This window comes from Camelus dromedarius, chromosome 30 (genome assembly GCF_036321535.1).
Source record: "Camelus dromedarius isolate mCamDro1 chromosome 30, mCamDro1.pat, whole genome shotgun sequence".
Lineage (NCBI taxonomy): Eukaryota > Metazoa > Chordata > Mammalia > Artiodactyla > Camelidae > Camelus > Camelus dromedarius.
In genome coordinates this window covers 19190874-19199093 of record NC_087465.1, presented here as the reverse complement: position 1 = coordinate 19199093, position 8220 = coordinate 19190874, and the positions used below count along the sequence as shown (strand labels likewise).

Here is an 8220-nt window from a genome sequence, read left to right as displayed (position 1 = left end):
CAGAGATCTCCATCTTTTATATTGATTTCCTCTGTTCACCTGAGGAATTTTGACAAAAACAAAAACAGTCTATATAAACACTTAAAGGTGCTCTTCCTCGAGCCCCCTATTTTTATCTCTCAGGTTGACAGAAAAAGGAAGCTTCCTTGAATATATCAGGATATCCTTTCCTCTCCTAGTTTCTTGTTCTTGCATGTGGAAGGCAGCTTCCTAGCTTAGTGCTTGTTGCGTGTATACATCCCACTTCGTTCACTGACATCCTTTTAAGCAACACCAACTCGCATCTTGCTTTGCAGTCACTAACTACAGTATTTCTTTTCACTTTTTTCTCACACACTAATGACATTGTCCATTTCTAGTTTCAGTAATTTACTTGCCCTACTTGGCACTAATTTGTTATTTTGCTTCACTATGTCCTGTTGCTAGTGGGAAAGTAAAATGAGGCAGCCACTGGGGCAAACAATTTGGCAGTTTCTCAGGAAGTTGAAGATAAAGCACCATATGACCCAACAATTCGACTCCAGGGTATTACCCAAGAGAAATGAAAATATATGTCCACACAAACCCGTAGAAACAAGTGAAATTTCCATCAACTGACGAATGGATAAACAAATGTGGTATATTCATATACTGGAATATTATTCAGCCATACAAAGGAATAAGGTCCCAATACAGGCTATAACACACATGAGCAGAGAAACCTTGTGTTAAGTGAAAGAAGCTAGGCACAAAAAAGTCATAGATTGTGATTCTATTTTTATGAAATGTTCAGAAAAGGCAAAACTATAGACACAGAAAGTAGATTAGTTGTTGCCAGGGACTTATAAAGGGAAGAGATAGGGGGCCAATGGGAATGGGGTTTTTCTGGGGGGCTGCAAGAATGTTCTGTGATTAGATGGTGGTCATGCGTATACAACTTTGTGAATATACCAAAAATCACTGAATTGTAAATTAAAAAAAAATAAGCTAAAAAGTTGTATAAAAACTTGCCAACTCACTGACTAGAGACATTCAATCTGAAAAGGGTATGAGATGAGGGATTAGAAGAGAAAAATAATCTGATCACTATGATATCATGTCACCCAAGCAGAAGGAAAAGGTAATCTTCCCAGGTCCCTTTCCCTTTGTCCTCAAGCCCCTTTCTCCCTGAAGCTGCCATGGGAAAGGGGACGCAGTGCTGAGGCAAGAGTGACAGAGCACCTAACCATCGCCAGTTACAGCCAGATCTGTCAGTGGAATAGAAAAATTCAGGATAATCACTCCAGGCTGGCCAGTGACAGTCACAGAAAGTGACAGGAAAGAGGGGAGACGGGGCTGTTTGGTAGCTGGTATTAATAAAGAGCTAAGACTCATCCAGCACGTCAGCCCAGAAACATCTCACCCCAATCTACCCAAACAGAAGCTTGCGAGATGACAGCTAAGAACTTCCCATGTGTTTCCCTCTTGTTCCGTTGACCCTGGCAGATGGATCCCTTGAACTAGAGTTGAGCCCATGCCCTTCAGGTCTCTGCTTTGAGATTAGAAGACAAGAGACTTCACTTTCCTCCCAGCCATGCGGGGCTGACTGGCATTATTCCCGGGAGCAGCCGGTTCCAGGCTGCACTTGGGAGCAACAGCCCATGTCTTTGTGTCTAATAGACCTAATGGCCTTACAGGGGAAGAACGGAGCTGGGACTAGCAGGCAGCTGACTCTGCTGAATGCAGAGTGCAGCCAATCTCTGACCCCCTGCAAACAGGATGTGGGAACCTGACCCATCACCTGTGTCACCTCTACTGCCTCTCCCACCCCCTGAGCAATGAACTGGCTGGACACCTTCCCAGCCCACCTGCTCTTTGCCCCAGATGCTAAAATCTGTGCAATTGCTGAGCTCCTTCTGTTTAGGCAGTGAAGTAGGAGCAATCTCTTTCCTCGTCTCAATCCGTACAGATCTAGGGCAGAGCTGGGTCATTTCCAGCTTGCATTTCACAGCTTGGGAACTATATTAGGCAACCTGGCCACTGAGAGAAGAGGTCTTGATTCTTCCTCCCTAGGGCAACTTAAATTTTTAATTTCTTTGAACCTTAAGTCTCTTCTCTGTAAAATGACAATAATAATACCTAATTTGGATAGTTGTTTGCGTTAAATGAAGACATTTACTGCAGAGTATCTAGCCCAGTACTGGCTCACTATCTATCTACAATGAATGTTGTATGATTGATGTTCTTGTTTGTATTTTTAACTACAGAGTCCTAGATAGAGAGATAGGCCAATTAACTAAAAATCATTGCTTGGAATAATAAATTTGCAGAATGCCCCAAAATTTACAAACTGTAGGTTTAAGAAAAATATTTTTTATTACTTGAAATCAAATATATTCTTTTCCATATTGGCTAAGCTGGGTTTGATTGGCTACCTGATAAAATTATCCTAATAGAATGCTAAAATGATGGCCAATTATACACTCACTGGACACGCCAATATAAACCACTTTTTCGCTGAATGTTGGCATCCAGCATGTGACTTTTGAATTTTTTCAGATGTTTTGTAATGAAATGACTATTTCCAAAATTTAAGCATATTTAGAATTATTTTACTAATTCCCCAAATGGCATGTCAGCCTTAATTTACATTTCTAGCAAGTGATTTTGAGTTTAATATACATTGTAAAACACAGAAATTTTAAATTTTAATTAAAAGTCACTTACAATTAGAACTATATTGAATGTTCATTAAATTAAATTTAATGAGCATCGGTAATAAATCAGAGTTAGCCAAGAGTCCTATCAGAGATAAAATGCTGGTGGTTTCTAACAAGAATTTCAAAAATGGAAGATGAGTAACAGTTTGCAGGAAATTTCAACTTCAAGATATAAAACTACTCAAATCAACAGAAAGGATGTAAGGAGATATAGCAGGGAACACTTTAATGGATTGGTTAATTTGTTTCTAAAAATAATTTGACATTTAGTCATGATCATTGTAAAATTGTAAAGGAAAGGTAAGAAAGATACTTAGAAATCCAAAAATCATTCAATTTAGATGTTAAAGTGTTAGCAAACTGAAAACGATGTTTTGAATTTGGGAACAAAAATCAACACAAATTGAAAATCTTCCCCTTGAAATGGTAAATATTAACTGTGCTCAGAAAAATGTATTTAATCATATGTATATTTGGACACTTTTCTAAAAGTTGTTTATCCATTTCTTTTAAAACTATTAATTCTCAGCATATTCATCAAGGACCTCTGTAAGGTCTGGGAGAAAAGTCTAAATTCTCTGAAGAAAAATAAATAATTTAAAATGCTTCTAAACTCTGCTTCCTTCTAAACAACTTGGAGAAGGAGGAGCTGCAGCCTCATTCCAGGTAAGCATGGGGTGGGGGGGGTCCTGCTAAAAGAACAGAGCTGGCCAGACCCACCTGGACTGCAGGAGGTTCCAGCCACTCCTCCCCAGCCACCCAGAGGGAATGCCTCTCTTGTCCCATGTCCCTGCCACTTTGCCTCTAGGGTCTGATGCAGGAATTCCAAGTCTACTTCCAGAAGCCCAACTGCAGGAAGGAACCACTGGGCTGAGACTTATTTAACCTTATTCCCCATCTCCCAGGTGGGAAATTAGGAAAGAATTAAGTCACCAAATGATTAAAAGGGCAAAGAACCAAAGTCATTGATTTAAAATAAAATAAAATAAAATACAAAATGATTTTACCAGCTTGCAAAACAATGGCTTAACCACTTTTTGAAAAACATCTAAATACACTGACTACTGATTAAGTATACATTTCTGAACACAGTGCAGTCTCCTTCCTGTGGCTGAGATCTGTGTGGTAAGAGGCCTGGCCCACAGGTTTTATGCATATGAGTGAAAGGCAGAAGCTAAAACACACAGATCAGAATCATGAAGTCCCATCCCAGGGAGCACATGGAGGAGGTGTGGACCGAAGGAGCCAGGAATCTAAGAAGGCGAAAGGCAGTGACTGGGAGCCAAGATAAGATGTTAAACAAGATCTGAGAAACAAGATGAAATTGGAGTTTGCATGAATTCCAGGGCCTGGGGCAGGGATGAGCTAATACCCATTGTGGTTTGGGTTGGTTGCAGGGAATTCAGTGGGTTTAAAGATAGGAACATAGAGTTTATATGCTCCTTTCTGTAGCCCAGCAGTGAGATTTCCCCTTCATTCATTCACACATCTGCCAGGCAGCCTCCTGGAATTTCACTTCTCCTTTACTGAGTGTCCTGGGGTTCACCTAGAGGAGGAGCCACAGAAGCGTGAGCTTTGGATCTGGAATCAAAATGCCCTGGGACTCTCTGAAATCACTTACTGTCCATGAGACTTTGCAAAATTTACCTAACTTCCCTGACGGTTATCATCACCTGAAATACGGAGATAAGTATACCTACTTCCTCGAGTTGCTGAGAAGAATACGTGAGATCAGAAATTCAAAGTGCTAAGAATAGTACTTGATAAATAGTAGGTGCTTAATAATAATGGGAGCAGCTCCCTTGCGTATAAAAAGTGCCCCCCGCCGCCGTGACTTTTCTTCTTACTCTTGATGTATCTGACCTGACCACACTTCCTTCAAGAAACTATCTCCTCAAAGAAGTGAAACCTTACAGCTGAGTTACACATGGTTGCACATGATTGAATGCTGTGGTTCGCTGCTTGTCTGAGTCATGTGTACTTCTATGCCCCACCACAGAGAAAATTAATCTTGTTTTATTCAGTAGAAAAAAGAAATCCCTTATGACAACTTCATAGAAACTGGCTCATGGGTCTTGTTTCATGTTTCCTCCCATTTTACTGACATTTTATGATTAATAATTACTAACAGTGGCAAACTATTATAGTTGGCAGCGCACTGAAAAAAAAAAAACATCTGCCAAGTGCCTAACCTACCGATTCTACTAATGCGGTTGCATTTCTGAAACACACAGCACCAGCTATCAGATCTTTTAGCGAAACCATCATGAATTTAGTAGCTAGTCTCATAGGAGTTTCTAAAGAATTATTCTCTGAATAATTTCTGAAATTATTTCCTTTGTGTCTTTTCAGCCTTTTAATTAGCACTGATTTATGATCTCTAGTTTACAAGTAGGGGACTCCTTGAGGAACTCATTGGTCCTTATTGCATCTACGCAGTATTTCCCAATGCGGTATCAACATCCCAGTCCCTGACATGCCCAAGGCAAGCTGTGTTGAGTAATGTGTACCAAAAGCTGTGATTATGAGACTTCTCTGTAAGGGTTTATATACACTATGCAAGAGATTTTCCAATATTTAGCACCCTCATGGAGTAAGTCTTGAAATTATTGAAACTATTTGGACTGTCGACTGAAAAAAAAAAAAGCACAACTGAAAAATTGAGAATGATGTTTTATTCAGCATACTTTCTGAGGACATAAGCCCAGAAGACAGACTTTCAGATAGCTCTGAGGGACTGCTCTGGAGAGGTGTGGGAAGAGCCAGGATATATAGGAGTTTTGCAACAAAAACAGGGTGGTCAGACCATCAAAAGGTTATTGTTAATTAAAGAAAACCAGCCTTCTCAAGTTCATGAATTTAGTGCTTTTCTATGTGTAGGAAGATGCAAGAGTCTGGGCTCATTGAAATCATCCCTTTGATATGCACCTTAGCTGTGTAGGGCCAGCATCCTCTCCTCTCCCAACCTGAATCCCCTCAGGGTGCACTGTTGGGGTGGCAAGCAGCCTGTTTTTCTCCACCCTGAGTTGCTTCAGGGCTCACCGCTGGGGACAGGACAGTTGCAGTGGCTGATGGTCTGATGGTTGCAACATCCTTTGTTTACTGATGTGGCAGGCACCATTGTTCATCCGCAGGAACCTCTGATTAGAGAAGGAAGGAATCAGAATTCTTACTCTTTCAGAATACACAGAAGGTAGAAATGGTTGTTTCTGAGATATGTGTAAACTGTAAAGGGAGAAGCATTTTCTTGGGGTAGAATGGGAAAAAAAAAAACATTGAGAGAGGGACAGAGGGACACAGGGATACAGAGACAGAGAGAGGGCTTTCCCACCAGTGAGCAGGGAATTACTGGGCGAGGGCAAGGAGGCGGGGCAGGGGGCGGCAGCAGGTGACCAACGGTTTCCCATCCATACCTCGCTCTCTGCGCTTCTCTGGCCCAGCACTTCCTTATGTTATTTGCTGTATCATCATCTGTGGAGTAATGTGGTTCTCCAGTGTGAATGCAAACTTGTGCAGCGGGACAAGGAGCAATGAAAAGGCTGCTCTCTTGGTTACTCAAACCACTCCTCCGGAGTAAAGGGAAGGTCATTTTCTGAATATTGATTTTTTGAGATTATTTCTATTTAACTGGTTTCCAAAACAGATTGGAACTAGCTGCTTATCACGTGATAGTGTAAATACCATTCTCCAAGGGAACATGCATGTAGGTGGGGGTTAACCTTGCTTACACAGCAAAGGCAATCATTCCAGTAGTTCAAGTTCAGAGATACGAGATGATGGTAACTGGAGATTTTTTCCTTTCTTCTTTTCTTTCTTTTTCTTTCTTTCTTTCTTTTTTTTTTTTTTTTGAATAAATATAAAGTCAAAATGTAAAGATAATAAAATAATGAGTTGCATAATTCAACAGCACATGTTGAATATTAATGATAGTCTACAGGTACTGAGCATTTCCTAGCTAATGAGCCCAAAATGCTTGCTTTTATCTATCATAACATAATGGTACAGCAAGTTTCTGTTAGCCTAACAGATTACAGAGGCATTTCCAAAGGTGTAAAGATGACAGTTCACAAAAAATGTTAGGCCCCACTGTATCTCTTCTTCGTTATGAAGAAACTTCTTGCCTCAGACTTGCAGAAGGTCACCACGGGGGCCAGGAGTAGAGGAAGAAACCATGAATTCCATCTGTGAAGCCATACTGCCCTCCCCAGTCAGCGTAGCCTTGGGGTTCCCCTGTCTGTCTCCACATACACGTTATTTGGGATACCTCCTGTAATTGAACTGATAGCCAAATAAGGTTTAGACCCCGACACCTAGGGAAGGCACGGCCTGTTTTAGCACAGGTTACACAAGATGAAGAGTATCTCATGCCTCCATATTTGCATACCTTGAAACTGAATAACAGCAGGTCAGGTTCTAGATACATAAGCATTTAAAAATATTATCCCCGAAGTTATTTGCTTAGCATCTAACTCCTGTTAATCTCCCTCTGTTTTATCTCTGTAGCTGTGGGAGGTCTATGCCCTGAGCCAACAGGGAGCCTTTGTCAGAGCAGCCCTGCAAAGTCAGCAGGGAGGGCGGGCGGGGTTCTCAGCCTCGGGCCCTGGCTGGGCGGGCAGCGCTGGGGTGCCGTCAGCACTGGCTCTTGTTTGGATCAGGCCACTTCCCAGCCTCGCTATTGGCCGACAGAGCAACTTTCTGCTGCCATGGGACAAGCCCCTGTCCTGCTGGCCGGCCAGTACCTGGTGTCGAGAATCCTCCATCCACTATCCAATTGGGTCATCATCACACCGCTGTCACTCTCTCACGTGGCAGGCCGCAGGGACACTTCAGCACATTCCTGGAGGAGAAGAATAAGTGCAAACGACCAAAGAGGATTTGTTTTGTACAGCTCTCAAGCCCATTAAAAAAAAAAAAAAAAAAAAAGAACTGCTTAAAGCCATAGTACTTGCACTCAGCCAGAAAGAAGGAGAATTAAAGAGAAAATCACCTTCCCTTTAGAATAGGAGGGAACCATTTGTGATGTGCAAAGGTAAGACAGCAGCCAGACCTCTTGGAAGGGGGTGCTTTTTGAAAAAGAGAATTCCCAAGTGCAGAGTGTTCCTGATGGCAGGATTGGTTTCTTCTTGCGCCCCTGTGCACTCCTGATGTGGCCTATTTCCTGGGTAAAGTCCGGGGCAAACTCCCAAGCTGAAGCTTGCCAAAAGATATGTCAGTATTCCCCGCCTTACCACTCCCCGTTCTCTCCAGGCTTTGCAAAGAACACAGATTTTTTTTCCCATTCATTACCAGCCTTACAGAAGATAATAGTTTATTTGGGGCAGTTATGTCTTCCCCTTTTTAAATCCACAGAAGCATAATTCCAGTGCAGATAAACGGTAGAGACAAATTCATCTGTCAGCGCTGAGTGTCTTTCTGAAATAACCCAGAGAAGTGCTAACCTGGGTCCAAAGAAAAAAATAATCTTTTTTTAAAAATCCTAAAGTGACTATATCTAAAGGATGTCCCTCCAACATAATATTTCAGCTCTACCCCAAATCCTATT

General features: G+C 41.7%; 1 long non-coding RNA gene across 4 annotated transcripts; it reads right to left on the bottom strand.

Moving 5' to 3' along the window:
- Positions 1 to 5336: 5336 nt before the first annotated feature.
- On the bottom strand, positions 5337 to 7852 carry LOC105088523 (uncharacterized). 4 transcript variants are annotated; one of them, XR_004133233.2, is made up of 4 exons: positions 7666 to 7852; positions 7418 to 7515; positions 6092 to 6956; positions 5337 to 5818 (listed from the first exon to the last, which is right to left on the bottom strand). It is a non-coding gene; the product is annotated as an uncharacterized LOC105088523 (long non-coding RNA). The 4 variants fall into 4 exon arrangements; XR_010378523.1 differs by having other exon boundaries at positions 6092 to 6805; XR_837096.3 differs by having other exon boundaries at positions 6092 to 6149.
- Between the last annotated feature and the right edge of the window lie 368 nt (positions 7853 to 8220).